Source organism: Drosophila eugracilis, unplaced genomic scaffold, assembly GCF_018153835.1.
Source record: "Drosophila eugracilis isolate 14026-0451.02 unplaced genomic scaffold, ASM1815383v1 contig_90, whole genome shotgun sequence".
Lineage (NCBI taxonomy): Eukaryota > Metazoa > Arthropoda > Insecta > Diptera > Drosophilidae > Drosophila > Drosophila eugracilis.
The window spans coordinates 7,988,694-8,008,392 of NW_024573812.1; the positions used below are offsets into that span (position 1 = coordinate 7,988,694).

Consider the following 19,699-nt stretch of genomic DNA (forward strand, 5'->3'; position numbering starts at 1 on the left):
TCTTAGCGAGTTCTAAAACGATAGACTATAACTATTTATTAGATGTTTATCAAATATAGTAAAGTACCCTAATGCTTATATCCGAAACATTTCACTTTATAAACTTCCAAAGTCACTGAAGCCTTAAGCGACCATTTCTATCATATTCCAATTTAAGTTCTTAAACTTCTTAGCTCGCTGTGTATTTTCTTCTTGAGACTCAAATACAGCATCAACCGCTTAATTTTCTTTCCAAGTGTATTACATTTTCCGAGCAAATTTACGTGGGCCAGTCGTTTTGTCAAGCCAACCGATTGTGGGCACGGCATAGCTATTGTCGCTAGCTGACATCCACTTCATCCTCACCTCAGTGGGTAGTATAGCAGAGGGAGAAGCCGGGGGAAGGAAATAGAGTTGCAGAGTCACAGAGAATGGGGATGTTTATCAATGCCGTGCGCTTATCGTCGACAGCCGCCGCAGTCAGACAAGTGGAAAACTATACACGCCCAGAAAACAAGAAAAAAATGAAATAAAAGTAAAGAAAAAAAAAAAAAAAAACAACCGGATGCGTTGGCTTGACAACTTATTTCAACATCTTGTTGTAGCTGTTCGTTGTGCGCTTCCTATTTTCATTTATCGCAATAAACTTTTCCGCAGATGGCACTGCAAGAAGTTGGCCGAAGGAAAATGGAAGGCGGTGGCTGTGTTATACGCCGTCGCCGTCGCCGAAGTTTTCCCAATACTTTTTGATGCCTTTGTGTGTGCACATGGGCAGATATCTTATTGCAAAATATTTGCGTATATTTCTTATATATTTCTTGTTATTGAATTCGATGGGAGTTCAAGGAGTGCCAGCTGGAAAATGCAAAGTGGGAAACGGGAAATGGTGAATGGTGAATGGTGAATGGGAAAATGAAAAGCAAACTGCGGCAGCTGCATTGAAATTTAAGCCGATTTGGGGCCAAAGAAACCACTCGAACTAAATCAGCTTACAGATGCATTGATTACCTCAATTAAGATCCCAGCCAGGGGCCAGTAATGAATCGAATTAGTATGTAAATTTCCCGAGATAAAGAGAGAGCTCATGACAATCATGGCATCAGTTTCCCAAGAACTGTGTTCCACACTATTTCCGCACTCTCTTTCTCTGCTGTATTCCATGTCTCTCCCTCTCTCTGGTTGCCGGATGTTGCTAAACGGTTTATCGCACTTGCCACTGGAATTGGATGAGAAGGAGTCTGGAGTCTGGAGTCTGGATCGGAAGCGGAAGCAGCGATATATTATTAATGTCTATTATAAGGCAGACGAAGCCAATGCGGCGTATGCGCATTTTTTATATTTTTATTTCGTTTTATTCGCCCGTTTTTATTACGGTCCTGCCCCAAGGCAACGACACATTTCTGCCAAATGTTTCTCCATTTATTCTTTTGGCCCTCTCATCCTTGTTCTGTGCCCTTTTCACTTGGGTTCCCCGCCCCTTATGTTGTCCCGTCGGTTTTATGGCAAAGTGGCGAGCGAGTCCTGCGTCCCCAGCATCGCTTAATAAGTTTTTATTGCCCCAACTCACGCCAAGTGGGTGGCAAGCGAACGTGTTCCAGCAGCGGTCGACCAGATAATCAGCGCCAGTTTCAATTTCAATTTCGGACCACCACCTGGCCACGCCCACCAATTAACGCAGGCGAATTTCTCAAATTCTCAAAGGACTTTCGGGTTTCATTTTACATTTCAGTCGATTTGCGTGAGGAAATTCGGTTGAATCGTTTTATATTAACTAGGATAACTTATTTGATTGGTTAATTAACTTTTTGGGAATTCTTGGAAAAAACAAAACCCTTTGCATTCTTTTTGGCGAGCTTACAGAACGAGAAGTGGAACTAGAAACGACTCTTCGAAATAATGTTTTATATTTTCAATATTTCTTCTTGACAAGTTGTTATCCCTTTGGAATTGATATTTTTCTACATGTGTAAGACCCAACATGGTCTCAAATCAAGTGGAATATCGTAAGCAAGCCACCTTCCTTGTGCATTTTCCTCCTTTTTTATTCATGCCAGAATATTTCGCTCATATTCGTATTTTTATGGCAAAGGGACGTGCTCCCTCGAACAGTTTATGTATGAGTTGGCACGGCCATCGATAAATCTTCTTCGGAAGTAAAAAAAAAATGAAATAATAAAAAAGGAAAAACAAGTTAAGCTACTTTTGTCATACAAGTCCAGGCCAGGACCAGGGCCAAGTATTTACGTACAAGAGGGAAGACGGAACACAAGAAGCTGGGCGAACACGGTTCGCTGGAGAAAACAAAACGAAAGGAGATCAAAATGGAAAAACTAGTTGAATGATGGAGCAATTCAATGATGTTCGGTTTATACTTCACGGAATTTTCCCTCTTAATTGGAGTCTATTGCTCCGCATCAAAACTTAATCGCATCGAGAACAATTTCAAAGAGCTTAAAATGAAACCTCTTACAAGATTCATTTGTGGATTAACGAATAGAAATGATAAATAAACAAGAGATGGTCAGTTTTAAAGATATTGCACAGAATATTAGAACTCTAAGGTAAAGCTTCTTATATATTCTTCTTGAGGTTAGTTTACCTAAATGTTTTTTATCCGTTTTTTTATACTAAATAAGCCTATTAGCTAAGCCTAAGCTTGAAACCAAAAAAAAGGAATTAATAAATACCTTAAAACAGCCACAGTTTTGGGTTTTAGTTTGTAAGGAGTTTTAATTCAATCAAGTACTTGAGTCTGTCTTAGTCTCTTATTTACATTTACACTGTTCTCTCGACATTTTAAAACCTTTTTAAGCGCTCTCTTCTAGCATATAGTACCAGCTAATCCGGAGCTTCCTTGTCTCCATCAAATCTTTATGAATACTTTGCTCCGCAGAATGTTACATTGTAAACTCCCCGCTGCCGTAAACCATGAAAAGAAAAAAACAGGGAGGAGCAAACCCAGTGGGAAAGATTTCCGATGGCTTTTGTCTTTGGCAAATTGCAGCCGTAAAAGAGGAGTCCGGTAAGCGGTGGCTTAACATCCGCCGGATCCGGATCCGGAGAAGCAGCGACCTGCAGCCATGTGCACTTAAGATGTCACACGAAACTGCAACAAAAGCCACATGTGTGGTGTGACCATCCACTCTTCTTTATTCGTATCCAGCGACATGCCCTTTTCCTTTTTATATAGCGGCCATAACTTTTTACCAGCCCCACTACTGCCCTTTACCCCCTTTCCACCACTACCCTTTAGCCCCCTTTCCTCCTTTTACCCCCTTTATGGTTGACCAGCGATTAGTTCTTTCTTCTCGCACTTTATGACCCAAAGTAATAGAGAGAGAAAAGGGGAGGTTTGGGTGCGGCAACTTCGCTGATATTGATCAAAGTTCAAGTTGGCATTTCCATATTGCCATCCCATCCACTTTCACTAAAAGCTTTTCTTCTCTTTTCTTTTCTGGCCCATAAAAGTATTGCCAGCATTTACTAAGCACTTGACCAAGTATTTGTTGGCCCGCTTGAACCACTAACCCACATGTTGTTAACACACCCTTCCCAACCCCTTTCCCCACCCCTGAACGTGTTCAATAAACTTACCAGGCAGCAATAAGCATTCAATTAGTGACACTCTCTGCAATGAAATAATAAAAACAAGAATGAGACGTGTGGCTACAGGGAAATAAATGGTTAACTTATTATGTGTTTATTTGCTTATATAAACGGAGTACTACCGACTATTGTATAGACTGTTACGTAGTCCTATTAAAACTTACATTTCTTCGATGTGCAGGTTTTTGTTTTCAATTTATAAGTTTATAGAACAGAAAGTAGTTATTTCATAGCTTGTGTAAGTTTGAGTTTAATAAATCATAAATGGCATAGAAAAGAATTCATTGAAAATCCTTAGGGTTCTTAAATATACTCTGACAATATATACTCATAAGAATCTGTCAGTAAGTTTTGTTTTCAGAAAGTACGTAAAATCCAGAAGACTTTTTGTACTAAAAACCTATTGGCATTAGCATCGTATCAATAAAATAACCTTAAAAATACCCTTAATTAAAGAAAGGCCTCAATTTAAAAATCAAATTCAATAGGTAAAGAGAATTTGTTAATAAATATAATTACAAAGCTTTGAGAAGAAAACTCGCAGTGTGGTAATTTCTTTCCGTTTTATCCCTTTCAAAAATATATTGCATACCCCGAGGGGTCATTACCACCCCCATCTCCAGGCCAAGACCTAGCCAAGCCAGACCAAGCCAGAGCAAGCCAAATTCAAGTCGAGTCGACTGAGCACAGCTGCCTGCATCGGGCAAAGAGATTAAACTTGTCGGGCCACAGACCAGGAATTATTTGATGCTGCCGCCGCCGCCGCTGCCGCCTTTTGTTGGAGCCTCTTGTTCCTGGCCCCTTGTCTTGTGCAGCCTTTTAATTGGGTTTTCTGCCATATTAGATTTCCGAGCCTTACTAGCCTCGCCGGCAGATTCGCAGTGCAGTCAAATGCAAATCCTCGAGGAGGAGTAGGGAAATAGTTGGGCAGGGAAACTCAGCTGGAAGTTAGAGCGGTTGCTGGTTATCAGATACTTTCAAACATGTTAACATTCATGGAAATTAATCAATTATAGACTAAGGAATTGAATTTGTTAAGGCTAAACAGTCAGTCATCACTATCTTGTCTTGTTTTAAGCATAATTATGTTTAATAAACGCTGCACTGGCCACCTTAAACTTGTGTTAAGACCCCTATTAAGTTTTCGAGAATGTAGAATAAGCAGATTAAGCACACAATCAATAACTCGAGCATAGTCTGAAGATTTATTTAGGGGCCAAGGCAAGTGGTTTTGAACACGAAATTTACATGAGAAAATGGACAATTTAATACCTACACATCTCCAAAGCCATCGAGAGGCAAACAAAGAACCTGTTTTCCCCTTCTGCCCTAGGCAATTCATTTATGGAAGTATCCACATTTTCAAGCAACTAGCTCTTAATTGCGGCTCTTGTTTTAATTTACTTTTATTCAAACATTCCAGTTGAAAGCTCTTGCCTGGCAAAGCCTGAAGAACAAACAGAAATCAGAGCAAGGGAAAAGAAAAGTCTTTAAATTTTTGAACAAACAGCGAGGAAAACAATTCCCTCAATGCGAATTTCATGCAGTGGAAACTCAATCAAAGCCAGGACCAGACAGCCAACTCACAGAGGGCGATTTTCCGGGCTTTCCACGTCGAGATCCTTCCCTTTACATATGCGTATTTCGTATGCCTGTTTAACCGCACACAGTTGCAGTTTGCAGCCACAAGTACACAGACAGATTCATGATTCGAGTATTGGAATGCATATTTCGAGCACGCCTCCTTGGTTTTTCCCGCATTCCATTTGCATTTCCCCAGCTCATATTCATTTGAGGGGTGGCGAGAACTATCCCTACCTGTTGGTAGTATCTTCATGGCATACCTTTAATGAGAAGTTTCCCTGCAGAAACATCATCGCCTTCATTACCTCATCTGGATCAGTTGGCCGTGTTCATCTCCGCCGTCTAATGCCACTTTGTAAGTGGTTATTTAGCGTAAGTAATGCAATAAGTCTGCTCCTTTTCTGTCTACAGATATATATATATTCCTGCACTGCCTGCACCTGACTTTGCTCAGCTCCGTGTAATCCTTCTCGATGGCCACCGAAAAAGGGCGGCGGAAAAGGAAAGGAAAACTATTTTCCACGGCTGGCGGAGATGGAAACGGAGAAGGTATAAGTAACTAAAAGATGAAACTGCAAAGTGAATTAGTGCGACGCGAATGTGGATGCTGCCTGCACTCTAATTCATTCCATAGAATTTTAATTGGCTTCGTGCCGAACGCAAAGTTTAAACAGGAGTTAACTTTTTTCAGGTGTTTTTCAATTGTTGGTAACAAAGAGCAAATGTTTTCGCCGCTTTCTTTTTAACTTCTTTCTCCCTTTGGCCAACTTTCGGGAAGACTTTTCTTTTTGGTAAACGAATGACGGAATTAAATGACAAAGTTTTTCCTTCATCGCCATTCAGAATGCATGAGCAGCGGTAGTTAAAGGCAGCTGCAAAATTACTACAACAGTTATAGTTTTTCCTAACTGAAACTGTTTTTTTTCTCCCCACTGCATTTGCAATTTAAATGCAGCATTTCTTTGACTCTTCTCTTGATGGCCATTAGGTGGCTAATAATTAATTAGCAGTTAAATGCAGCTGCAGATTTGTCAGGTTTTCCTTTAGTATTTGTACCTACAGGAAAATGGCATTGCAATTAGGATAAGGAATTCCATTATTCTTTCTACTTTACGCTTTTGATTTTAAAAGTTAGTCAGCCTTTAAGTGCAGAATTATTTCCTTTAGCTTAAGATTAATGTTTTATTTACTTTGACTTATTTATTTTTAACAAGTAATAGACTAACCCATCCAGTTTTCGTTTGTAATTAAAGCAAGTAATCTCCTTAACTTTTCACTTCTTGGCCACAAAACAAGCACTTTGGCCAGATAATTAATTACTTAAAAGGCAGACAAATCGACACTTGAACCTTGTGAGTCAATATTTGGTTACTTCATAGACTGCACTTGGAAATTACCTAATTGATATTTAATATGCCTGCCCATTGATGTAATTAAAATTTCCGTTGTGTGCCATCAATTAAGTGACGTAACTCTGGTGGAAATTCATGTATGAATGAAAACTGGATTCGAGCGAGAAAACTTAAATTTACAACTGGCATAAAGAGCGATTTAAATTCATAGGCCACACCCAGCCGTAGTTAATAACCTTCGACGTTCGATTCTGGTCGGTTTCTGGCGAGACAACTGTAAACGCTCTATATATGGCTCCTAGTCCATAGAAATCGGAGAAACGGAGAATTGGAGAATAGGAGAATCGTCGGAGGAGGGGTATATGAGCCATAAAGAGACACTGCGTACGTGACAATAAAATGAAATGTGTAATAGCCGCTGACGGCGAAAAGCTAACAAGCTGGCGAACAGATGAACAGATGAAGCTCACGTTGCTCTTTTTTCGTGGTTTTCCAGGCTGTGGGGCGGGGGGCGGTGGGAAAGCTGGGGAATTGCGAATGCAACTGCAAGTTGACAAATTTATTTTTCATGGCGATGGCAGGCGGCAGAACGCGACTTGAGTGCAAATGAGCACAAGGAAACACAACAAACATGGCCATAGAAAGATGGAGTGGAGTGCTGGAATTTGCAGCTCGGAATTTGTCGCATTGTGACAATATATATGACACAGAGACACTGCACAAAAAAGTAATTAGTTTGCCAAAAAAAAAGTAAGGAATATTTTACATATTTATATCAATAATTCATCATGTTCTTCAATGAATTGAAAAAAGGAAGAGAGCTATGAATGGGATTTATGGGGTTAAATGAACGGAGTTTCTGTTTGTCTTAAACTTGTTTTATCGAGAAAAATATTGTTAAATTAATATTATGGTTTCATTTTTGACATATTAGGCATGTCTGATTTATTTTACAAAAGTCACCTGTCACCTGTCCGTGATGTTGAGCACTAAGAGTGATAAAATCTTTAAGCGGAGTTTAACAAAAATATTTATTATTGATTTTAAAATGCCATTTATAATATCAACTTTTATAACAACAAAGAAATATGTTACATAACTTAAGTTAAAAACAAAAAACAAACTAAAAATCACTTTAACTTCTTAAATTCATTTCTCATTCCTTTGTTATTAAAGATAGAGCCAATATAAAAATTATTTTATTAAAGTTCAACAGGCACTTTTTCCTTCATTGTTTATAATATAATATTGTTAATTTATTTAGCAATTTAAGCCCAGTTGTTTCCAGTCTAAACCAATTAATATTGCATTTGACCAAGACACAGCTCAGGCTATATTTCTCCTGCCACCAGCTCCTTCTCTCGCTCTATTTTCCGTGTGCTTTTCCTCGAGACTACATGAAAAATGAATTGTGCCTGCAGTGGGGCCAAGGTTGGAAGGAGGCGAGCTACGGCTCCCACTGGCGGGAATAAGCTCCTGGCCAGGACCTCGACTTGGCCCAGCAGACAGGCACGAATTTAATAAAAAGAGAAGGGACAGGCAAGAAAGATATATACTACATATACATATATATATATATAGGAAGGAAGGCAGGCAAATATGTGGAACCATACGAGCGGAAGCAGGGAAAATATGCAGCCCACTCGAGGTGTGTCCTGAAGCAGCGCCACCTGTTGCTCGCATGCCGCACTTCAATCCAATCGAAATTGCTTAGCGGAAGCTAGGGATACAGGATATCGGGGGAAACAGGATATAGGGTATACCTATGTGTGGATGAAGGGAAGGGGAAGAGGAAGCGGCGATTCAGGAGACAGGAGACAAGCGACAGGAAGCATAGTGCCAGTGAAAATTTCATTTAAAATGTGCGCCATAAGTACGCATTACACACACTCAATTTCCTTTTCCATTTTCCAACGGCCAACTCCTCGTCCGCCTTCAAGCGGAAGCTTTTGGTCCACACATGCGGCGCTTTTCCAGCTGCCGTTGCTTATCAAGTGTGCCGTACCCGCCCCTCTCCATCCAAATTCCATGGCACCACCCACTCCGCTCGCCCCGTGAAACCGAACCAACGATGGCGGTAATGTCGGCATTTTATGCGTTCCTGGCATTCTGTGGCTGCGGCGGCTGCATCTGCATTTGCCACCCCCCTTGATGTGTGTGTGTGTGCTTAAATTCCTCACCAGGAGGAGCAGTTGTCGCCCGGCTTTCGGAGGTGTAGGTTTCACATTATCCTGACATTTTACTGCTGCACCGAGAAAAAGTAAAGCAAAAGTTGGCCACTAATGCGACTTTATCGAAGGGAAACTTGCAGAATAAATTTGGGTTTTAACTTTATGGCTTACGAGATAACAGTTCTTAGTAATTTGTTAAATTCAGTTTAATTTTAGTTTACTGTTAGTATTAATTAAAGTGTTAAAAACTATAATATAATATAATATTTAACTCAATCAGATGACAGACTCTTATTTATGACAGAAATGCACCATTTTTGATTATGATGTTATTTTTATAACTATTTATTGTATTTATTGTCATACTTAAGACACAAAAAGGCAAAAAATATTTATTATTAAGATCAAACAAAGCGCTTCCTTTCTAGCCTAACAAATGGCGATCATCGCAAGTAACCCCGCAGGACCTCACTCCATATATGAGACACGATTTCAGGCCCATCCTTCTGCCACTGCCCATTATCTAGGAAATGGGAGAGAGAAATGGGGAGCTTGGAAAATGATACCCCTGGGGCCTGGAAATCGTATATAATAGGATTTCTGGCCACTCCACAATACATTTCAATTAGAAGACAGCGTTTTGGTGAGAGCAGGTGTTGGTTCGGTGAGAGGGATTTGGTGATTAAACTGACCAAATGGGTTTTGGCTGTGGCCACTAAGAACTGCAACGGGTTGTTAAATTTTTCAATAAAAATCCTTGCCAAACCCCTAAGGAAAGTGCTTTAAAATTACCAGAACCAAAGACACAAAAAAATCCTTGTGAAAGGAAGCTTACAGTCAAAGCGAAAGAAACGAAGAAGAGAGAGTGGAGTGAAGTGGGAGTAAGAGAAGATGACTTTATGACTTTTCAATCCACTTGTGCTTCCTGCTCCATGTCTGTAACCCCCCTGGAAAACCCCTAAAAACGAACCCCCACTTTTCAACCGCAGATAACAGGAGCTAAAACCGCATCAAATCATTTCGTGCTAATGGAATTGCTCCACTGCTGATGGAATTTTTATGGTCCAACAGGGCTTAAGCCAGGGGTTTTTCCGCACAAAACGAATTTATAGCAGCGTGCCCGATAGGAGCCACAAATATTTTTAAAATTTTCCCACAGTTTTTCAGCTGCTTCCGTGTTGTTTATGGTTATTTGTCAATAATAATGAATGAATGGCTGCGATGTTTGGGATCCGATTCCTTGTCGGATAAACAATATTCCTTTTTTTCTCGATCGAATTCAATGGTCTTTGGATCCGGCACAGTAATAATATTCCCATCAAATGGGAATTGCATAAATCTGCATTTAAAACGTTTGGGCCAGATAAAAAGCCAATAACCATTTACGTTCGCTGGCCAGTGTCAAGGTGGCTGAATACTGGGGGTGATATTTGGATTGTGGATTGCGATGGGGTGGAAAAACGGCGAGGTGTCTGGGGTTAATACATCAAAAGAAATTAAAAACACAATCGACCCGAGGGAAAAGTCCACAACAGTGGGAAAGCTCTGTTCGAAATGGTAAAAGTAAATCAAAATAAACGAATGTTTTCCTAGAATAAATCGAACTTCCGAAACAAAAGCGGAAGCTCTGCTTTATTTTGACTAAAACTTCGCTTTTTTGATTTTCAATCTTTTGTTTGAATTTTTAGAAACATTCATTATATACATGTAGGTACACAAACAGAAATTTACAATATATTTAATGACAGTTTAGTTTAACAATAAATTATAATAATAAAAATAAATTCCATTTAAGTATTAACAGAAACTTAATGTTAAAAGATTCTCAAATAATGACAAAATGAAATTATTTTGCTTGATAAAACTTAAAGTTTTAAGTCAAGTGCTTTCAGTTTTTCCATAAATGTTTTCGTTGAATATAAGCTTGTTTACCCAGACTTAAATAATTGAATTATTTTCGTTTTTCCTCGTAGTTTCATCGCATAGAGCTTAGTTCAACTCACTAGCAGTCATATTGTTTTCAAATAACTTTTCATGCAATTTTTCTTTGAATTTGTTTTCTAAGGATTTGTTATGCATGCGAGCTTAAGTTAGTTTAATGAATTGGCAAAGTTTAGTTAAATTAAATTTAACCACAATCGCTTTAGTTCGGCTAAAAACTTTCGATTAATAAATCATTTTCGTGTGGTCTAAGCTCTATATTTATGTTGTTAAAATAAGCAAATGGCTTAAAAAATAAACCAAATTTTCCCGCCTTGGAACCACAGTGCTCGAGACTCAAAATAATGAACAAACTCCGGGCTGCGGCTAAGCCACAACCGAAAAAGGGAGAATTTCTGGTGAGGAAGGGGATGGGGGCAGAACACGTCGTCTGCCAACAGCACGTGTCGTCCGCCCTGTGGGCAATAGTGGGTTAAGGAAAGGGAGGCGGAAGTCCGCTAACGTCAGCCAAAATGTCACTCGGCGATGAGCAAATAAAACTACCGAAAAATGAACACGAAACCAGAGTTGGGGCGCAGGCAACTGGAACACAAACGAAAACCTGACAACCCTGCCAAGTGGGCCATGTTTAGCAGACTGTTGCTTTTCCACTGTGTCTTTCTGGCTTTCTATCCCCCTTACTGTCTTTATTTTGCAGCCACAGTGTTGAAAAAGATACTATGTAAAATTAAGTACACAAAAAGAAAATCGTAACCGGTGGATAAGGATGAAAATGAGATGTAATGCATGTCAAAGTTAGCAGGAAACTTTAAAGTTCGAAGTTGAATGTTTTTGAATGCTTCATAGAGCTGACAAGAAAGCTTGCCGCAAGATTTATGATATAATATACTACCTCAACTTTACAAAAGAAAGCATTTCAACAAGTACACTGAAAAAAAAAACATATATATACACATTCTAGTTTCCATCACAAAGTTATCTGCCAGGTTTTTTGCTCAATTGAGCCCAATGGCTTCAGTTTTTGGCTCTTGCTGGCCGACAATCACTCTTGGCACTTTTTGCCAGGATAACCGGGGTTGAAAGTGCATGACCCACAATGTACCTGACCACCCCCTGTACCCCAGCACAGGAGCTGCAGCACCACCTCTACCCCCACCGCACCCACTGGCATTAACATGGACATGCAGAGGTGAACCAAAATCGTTTTTGTGGTTAACTGGGTGGTTTATGGTTACACATTCGCCCCGCTGCTACCTTCTGCCCCCCTCCCCCTCTCTCTCTCTCTTTTTCTCCGCAGGCCAACTAATAAATGAGGGCGGCCAGTGGGCGTGGTCACCCATTTTCTGACCGCATTCATAGAGCTGGCCTCCATTTGGCCTCTTTTGTCTCCAATTAAAGGCAGGCAGTTCAAAGAAACTCAAGCAAAGCTAACTACACGGTTAGAAAGTATAAATTACTAACTAAGTTTACTAACTTATCGGGTTTAAAATATATCATTAATCCCCAAAAGTAATATTCTTATCCTAGTTTTGTCTTATATATCTTAGTAATCCTTTCATTCAGGATTCTAATTCTAAACTTAAGTGAAAATGTAATTTATTTTAGTATTTAACATTTCCATATTTTACTAGATTTTAACAAAATAACAAAAATTACTTCGATTAAGACAAAAAACGTTCACCGTGTAGCCTCAATCTGTGAGCTTTAGAGGTTTTTTTTATGGCCAACACAACATCCGCGTTGTCATGGGGGTTATGACAATTTCCCCACAGATGTCATCGAGATGGTATTTTAATTCATTTAATATAAGTTTAATTACATTTCTGTTTTGCGCCGGATTTGGCAGCCATGAACTCCGTGACATCTGCTTGGCCCATTAGGGCTATGCGGATTTCATAATGCCAGGCCAGAGAGACTAGCTCGGGATTTTCTGACCGCTAATTTTGCTTTGATTCGGATTTTGGATCTCGATTTGGATTCCGATTTGGATTCGGTCATTTCCCCCTCCCAAAACGATGACGATTTCATTAATTCGAGCGTCGAGTCCATCAAACAAAAGCCGGAATAATAGAAACGGAATCCGTCCAAGCGCGAGTACAATGAAAATTTATTTGACTCAACGGCCAGCCACCAGCCACCCACCGCTGGCCACTTGTGTCTGCACCACCCACCTATAATATATACTCCCCCTTAAATATATATATATATATGCCCGATGTCTGCTGAGCCCGGGTTTATCATTCTGATCACGTAACTTGTGTGTGCCACCAGCACTTTTTCATTTTCATTCACTTAGGCCGTTCGGCTGTACCGACTGCGGGTGCGGGTGCGGGTGGGGGGCAGACTTATGGAGTCGCTTGCCCTATAATGAAATGATTTCTCTTGACGCTCCGGCGATTCGCGTGGGCTGTGATTTCTTGCTCTGGTTGCTCCGACTTAGAGCGGAATCCATCGCATCTTGAGCACTGGCTTCTGGCTTTTGCTTTCGTTCGCCTCGGTCGTGCATCATTAACCCACTGGCGACCAACCTAGCCACTCTGACATTGAACTGCGAGTTCGTGCGTTTGTTGGCTGAGTGCCAAGGAATTCGAAAAGTTGTAATTCAATTAAAGTTTAATTGGTGCCTGGCAAGTGGCGTAACTCGGGCCCATGAATGTTTGATAACAGTTTAAAAATTCAATTCAAGCGGATTTTCCTGCAAGTGATTTAAGTTTATGTAAGTTTTCATAATGATAAATAACAAGCAATTAATTTACACCAAAGAATTCTTTAAGGAGTTTCCTATGTTTTTAAACAAATTTATAAAGTAATTTCCATAACTCTCATGATGAGTATTGAATGAGATGGGGGCACAAACTCGACAGCATGCAAAAACTTATTTATGGTTTTAATTGAGGATTAAATTACAATTTACCACTGCATTTCCATTTGATTGTAACATTTTCCATGCAGCTCACTCACTTTGGCTTTGATTTCCGTTTAATTTTCATAATTGCACTCGTAATAACTTGTAAACATGCTCTCAATTAAATTGCAAACAAAAATCTGTTAAAATTAAATTAAAAGCCTGAAATAATGGGAATGCAAAATAAATTGAAAATCTCGTATTGATGCCTTGTTTTTATGTAAGAAATTCCGATTTTCTTTTTAGAATTACAAATCAATAAGCTACAAATGCATCTCAAGTACCTGATTATGGCTTGTTTTTCCATCCTCTCGAATTAATAATGTTTCGAGTTTCTTTCTGCTTTTCTTTTATTGAAATGAAGCGAGTTTGGGATAAGTCCTTTTCCTGTTTTCCTATTTTCCTTTTTCCTAGCCAAGCTTTATTCCAACCATTTTTCGTGATTCTGTTGGCTTTGTCGGAACATTATTAATTTGCCAATCCGTGCATACGTTTTAGCCACCTTTTAGAGGCGATACTTGCAGTCAGTTTTTCTTCATTTTCTTTCATTTTTTTTTTTTTTTTTTGGGAAATCACGCAACGTGGAAAATGTTAATAAATGAGCGAATAGGGGGGAGGGGGCTTGTTGCCAAAGCTGTCGACAGCGCAGTTTGCACCTGGCGGTGCTACGACCTCTGCCGCCTTTGTTACCTGTGCCACATGCTACACGCAATCTAATTTAGCTAGCGAAATACGTGCTAAGCGTGGAAATGGCTAAATGGAAAAATGGCGAAATGGAAAAGTGGGAAGGTGGGAAAGCGGGAAAATGGGGCCAAGCCACGCCCGTCGTTCGAGTGGCCCGAAGGGGTTATTTCACGCAGTGGTTATAATTCGCCTAATGTACTAAGCTCTCTAATCCGATAAAGGGAGCTTTAAAGGAGCTCCTCCCGTTAATACTATACGCCGGGAATACTCGTCGTGTCACAGTTCGACTCCGAATTTCCATGCCAAGGGGTGCAGCTCAAAGCAATTATTTCGAGGACCGGGCTCCGAGCTCCTCACCGGGATTTATGCTCGTTATTCCGTCAGTCAGAGGCTATATGGATATGGCCAAGCCTTCTTTGCAATGGCCCTCTGTGCATCTTCAAGCTGCATTCTCCGCCTGAATTATTCATGCCTTTTGTCGCTCGTTGTTGTCCTGCCTTGCGAGATGCGAAACCCGGCTCGAGGGTTGCTGCATCCTTGAGGGTTGGCCCGGGCAACAGGCAGTGTTGCCACCCAACCGCCCACATCCACCCACCCTTTTTACACAAAACGAAGAACGTCTTTGGCTTTGTGCATTTGCCAGTTTGGAGTGCACTGGGAGAAAGTCTGGGTAGCTTTTTGTTGGCTATTTATTTATGACATTTTTATTCTTAATTAAGGTTTTCTTAAAGTTTTTCCTCTAATGTGAATTGAAAAATATTTGCAATTTAAAAAAATACACAATAATGTGTAATTGTTTCGTAAATTTTTGTGGCTTATGGTTGGAAATAAAATTAATAAATTATTGAAAAACTCTTTATAAACTGGTGCTTAGGTAAGTACTATGGCTGAGAGAGAACTTGGCAGTTAGAGAAAAACTTCAGCGGGTCATCCCAAACCTAAAACGATAAATAAGTTCCCTTTTTTCATTAAATAAATAATATTTTTAAAACTAAAAAACGCCTACAGATAACAGCTTTTTCGAGGTAAGCCATATATATCTTATTTAGTTATTTTTCGCTGTGTGAAATCCGTAATCCTGCTGTCAGGAAAGGCCATTGTAGCTGTTGCTCGCTGGCAAATCCGAAAGCAATTTCTGCAGCATTAATCATCCCCCATCCCCAACCCCCCTGAAACCCCTTGAACCCCTAAGAGCAACTGACTCGCTTATCTGCCGTCCGGCCATTTCGGGTTAATGTTGACAAAACGCATTTTAAGCACTTCAGCTCTCGCCTCGTCGTATTTTCTTTTGTTTAGCCGACACTCTGGCCCCTCACATGTGCGTCTGTTTGGCTCTGATTTGAGTTTTCTGCTGGCTAAATTTGCATTGGAAATGTGTGCAGGACGGACGGACCATCCTCTCCTAACCCAACCTAACGTATCCTGGCCAAACAGGCTGGAAACCTTTTCCCAGTCCGATTGCAAGTGGCCAGCAGGAGATGGAGGAGGAGCAGCTTTTGTCCAGTGGTCACTCCGCAGGCATTGTTTACTCGGACCCCCCGCCCACGTTTTCCACTGAGCCCAAGGCATATAGCTTCTGTTTTCGCTGCGTGTGTGCCTAACCTTTTGAAAGGGTCTTTTATGGCCCAGAACGAGGACATATAATCGAAATCCGGGGGGAGTGGCTTGGGAAATTGGAATAGGGCAACATTGACTAGATTTCAAAAATTAAGAAAGTCAAAAGACTCACAAAATGTCCGTATAAATCCTTGGCCAACAGGCTTTTCCAATTAAAATTGATCTAATTTGTTACAACAATAGCCCAGAAGATAAAAGAAAAACAAGAGGAAACGCTATAGTCGAGTGCCGCGACTATAAGATACCCGTTACTGTTTTACACAATTTTAAAATATTAATTTTGCTAGTGGAAATTCACAAGGCGCCACCTATTGTCAGAGGAAGTATGTTGAGTATGCTTATAGTGACGTCACTTCCCATGTGAGGCCTTATAACCTTAATTTTTTCATAAATAGCGCAATAATGTTCCGATTTGAAAAACCTTTGGTAAATCGATAGATATTAACAGAAATAAGTTATACAAGGTCAAACAAAGGCATTCATAATAATATTATAGACGCCACAGTTTTCCGCGGTTTGTAGGCGTTAGAGTGGGCCTGGCCTAATGCAACTTCGTGGCAAGTTGCAGAGGCATCTACTAAATATGTGTTTCTAAGCAAAATTGTGTAGCTCTTATAGTTTTTGAGATTTTTGCATTTTTGGTTTTTCGGATTTTGTGGGCGTTAGAGTGGGCGTGGCTTGATCGGAAAAAAACAATTCGCATTGGGAGCATCATAGAAACCTACATGCTTAATCCGAACTTTCTATTACGAATAGTTACCGAGATATCAGCTTTTCTAGAAAATCCGAAAACCGTCTTTTGAGCCTTGTGGGCGTATGGGTGGGTGAGGCCGGATAGTAGTACTACTATAAGATGCGCTGTCATCTAAAGATTATACTTTCTGAATTTCAACTTTCTAACTGCAATAGTTCCTATGATTTCAGTAATTTTAGTTTTTTGCGATTTGTGGGCGTTAGAGTGGGCGTGGCAGGATGCTGTAATAAACTTGCGCTGTCCCGGGACCTCAAGAATCTTCATGCTTAATCTCAACTTTGTATCTGCTATAGTTCCTGAGATCTCAGCGTTCATACGGACGGACGGACGGACGGACGGACGGACGGACGGACGGACGGACGGACGGACGGACGGACGGACGGACGGACAGACGGACATGGCTCAATCGACTTCGCTATTGATCCTGATCAAGAATATATATACTTTATAGGGTCGCAAAAGCTTCCTTCTATCTGTTACATACTTTTCAACGAATCTAGTATACCCTTTTACTCTACGAGTAACGGGTATAATAAGAATTAAGTTGGAAGTCAAACATTTTTTGCCATGAGAAAGTAGTTACCAAAAGAGAAATTTAAGTTTAGGATTTCCAGCTGAACTTATCTTTGATTTAAATAAAATACGAAGATGGGCAATTTTGGAAATGACAATTCCCAGCAACCAAATCAAATTGCTCTCCAAAATTCAGCCACTAATTGCGCAAATTATTTGGAGTAATTTCCTAATTTGTATTCTCTGCTGACCGAGATAGTTGGCAGCCATTCATTTCAGTCAACAGCAACCGAACCCGGCCAATTAATATTCATTTGGGCCAAAACTCACCCGCTCAACACTTTCCAGCTGGGAGGAAAATCCTTTATTTAGCGAGCAACTTTCCGCGCTTGTTTTTCTTTTACGTTTTTTTTTTTTTTCGTTTGGGAGCTTTAGTTTTGGATTTTCGGACGCGCGGGTTTTTGTTATTCCCCAGTTAGCTGTTGACGTTGTTTCTCCAGCTGCAAATGCACGACAAATTAACACAGAAAGAGACAGCCAGGGAGCGCCAGAAAGAGACGGGTGGAACAAAGAGCCAACAAAAACTGAAAACGAAATGCCGCATCCTTCTAACACGAGAAAAAAAAAACCATAAAAGGGGGGAAAAGCCACGCCCGCGGCTTGGCCGCAAAAAATATTGAAAAAGTGGGAAAATGCGGAAAACTAAAACTCTGTCACTTGCTGCTCTGTGAGATTTGTTTTAACAACAAAAAAGGTGGTCTTGGGGAAAAAGAGTTTATTCAAGCAGCATGGACCTGAACCACACGGTGCGAAAATAAGTCTAAATTAACCTATGTTATATATATATTTTACAATTCTTAATGGTATTTTTTGTTTAGCAGAAAATACTTAAAATGTTATTATTTTTCCTTCCTGCTGTCATATATCAGTTAACACTTTCACAAATAAAATATTAATTTTTGAAAAGTCCTTATAAACTTACAAAGACTTTAAGATCTTGAATGAGGGAAGTTCTAGTTAGTTAGGATGTACTAATAATATAATATATAATAAAAACCACTTAAAGTTGTAAATTAATCTACAATAAGAGGCTACTGAAAACATTAGTTGAATATTAAACTCAGCCTCGAATACTTAAGATCTCATTTTGTCCAATCTTAAGTTTCAGTGCATCTACCCTCTTCCTCACCTTTTCCCGTTATTTGAAGCTCAACGCTTAAAGGGCCATGTTTTTATTGAATTTTTCCTCTTGTTTTCTTTTTCTATTTTCGTGAGATTTTCGCACCACAAAAAACACTGAGCCGACACACTTGTGTTAAATATTTTTTCTTTCTTGGGCTATTTGCGTTTAGTATTTTATGGGCATTTTGCTAGCAACCCCCGTCCGCACTCCACTCGAGAACACTACGCTACACGGCACTAAAGCACTACACTACACTATGCTACGATGGACCGTTAGACGAGCTGGCGTTTCACCGTTATTCGCTCCGCACTCGCGAGCTTCTTTCGTTGAACTGGCGAAAAACAGAAGCAAAAAAAATAAAACACATACAACGCACACGCACACATCAAGATGAAAATTCACAAACGAACTTTGCTAGTTTATACAGCAAGGTGAGCTGAGCTTTAATGGCTGCTCTCGCTCTCTTGTTTCTTTGTCTCTCTTTCTGGCTTTCCTCTCTGTCCCTCTCTCTCTTACCACTTTTGGCAAAACAAAACCGGCGCAACAAAAACGCAACGCCAACGCAACAGCGCCGCCGGCCGTAAGCTTTCAACCCAAAAATGGCAAAAACAAAGGGGAGAGCAAGTCGGTCGGCGGCCATGGCCAACCCCCTTGGGCGTTCTCTCTCTCTCTCTCATGCTCTGTCTTTTCCTCTCTCGCAGTCTTTTGCGCATGTCCCAAAGCTGAGCTTCAAAGCTCTGGGGATGGGGTATTTCGAGGGTGGATCTTCGGGGGTTGGGTGGCTATTTCTGAACTCAACTACAGGGGTCGCTCGGAAATGGGTTTGCAACGCAGAATCCGCAGATCAACAAATTAATGGAAAAAACTGTTGTTTATAGGTATTATGGAACTTATAGGCAAACATAATATGTGGGTACAAAGACATCAGGGGTTCTTATTGTAGTGTAATGACATGTAATTGTAAAGTACATTTTTAGCATACACATGTTATTCCCATGGCTATAATTTTGCCTATGATTAAATATTTTTTTTAATTTTTTTAAGTTTATTATTGCTTAAGCCGATTGATCAGTTGTAAGAAAATTAGTTAGTGTAAAGCTTTAAGATTCAAAAAGTTTAAAAAGGCTAAGAAGCCAATCAAAAATAATTGAATTATTTAAAGATTGGGGTTAATTCGTATAGAAATTATGTTGGCGTTGTTTTTATCTTAAAAACTATATTAATTTATATTATATATATTAATTTAGCAACATGTCTGACAACAAAAAGTTTAAATATTACGTTGAAAGCAAGAAAGGTAACCAATCACTATAACATTACTTAAACTTACATTTTAATTTAAAATGTGTAGTTTAATAAGTTAAATTTCACTTAATGGCTATCTCGAAAATATCGCTTTTTCTTTCAAAT

At 39.8% G+C, this 19,699-nt stretch overlaps 1 protein-coding gene across 4 annotated transcripts in view; it reads right to left on the reverse strand.

The window, feature by feature from the left end:
* Nucleotides 1–18,650, reverse strand: part of LOC108112672 (kazrin) — a 43,121-nt gene extending 24,471 nt beyond the window's left edge. The window contains exons 1-3 of one of the 4 annotated variants that reach the window (XM_017222812.2): nucleotides 18,296–18,647; nucleotides 17,437–17,606; nucleotides 3,574–3,607 (exon numbers count right to left, since the gene is read on the reverse strand). The gene's annotated coding sequence lies outside the window, so the exon portion shown is untranslated. Of the gene's footprint in view, nucleotides 1–3,573; nucleotides 3,608–17,436; nucleotides 17,607–18,295 lie in introns of all 4 variants that reach the window. The other 3 variants (XM_017222811.2, XM_017222814.2, XM_017222815.2) reach the window with 3 other exon arrangements.
* Nucleotides 18,651–19,699: the final 1,049 nt, after the last annotated feature.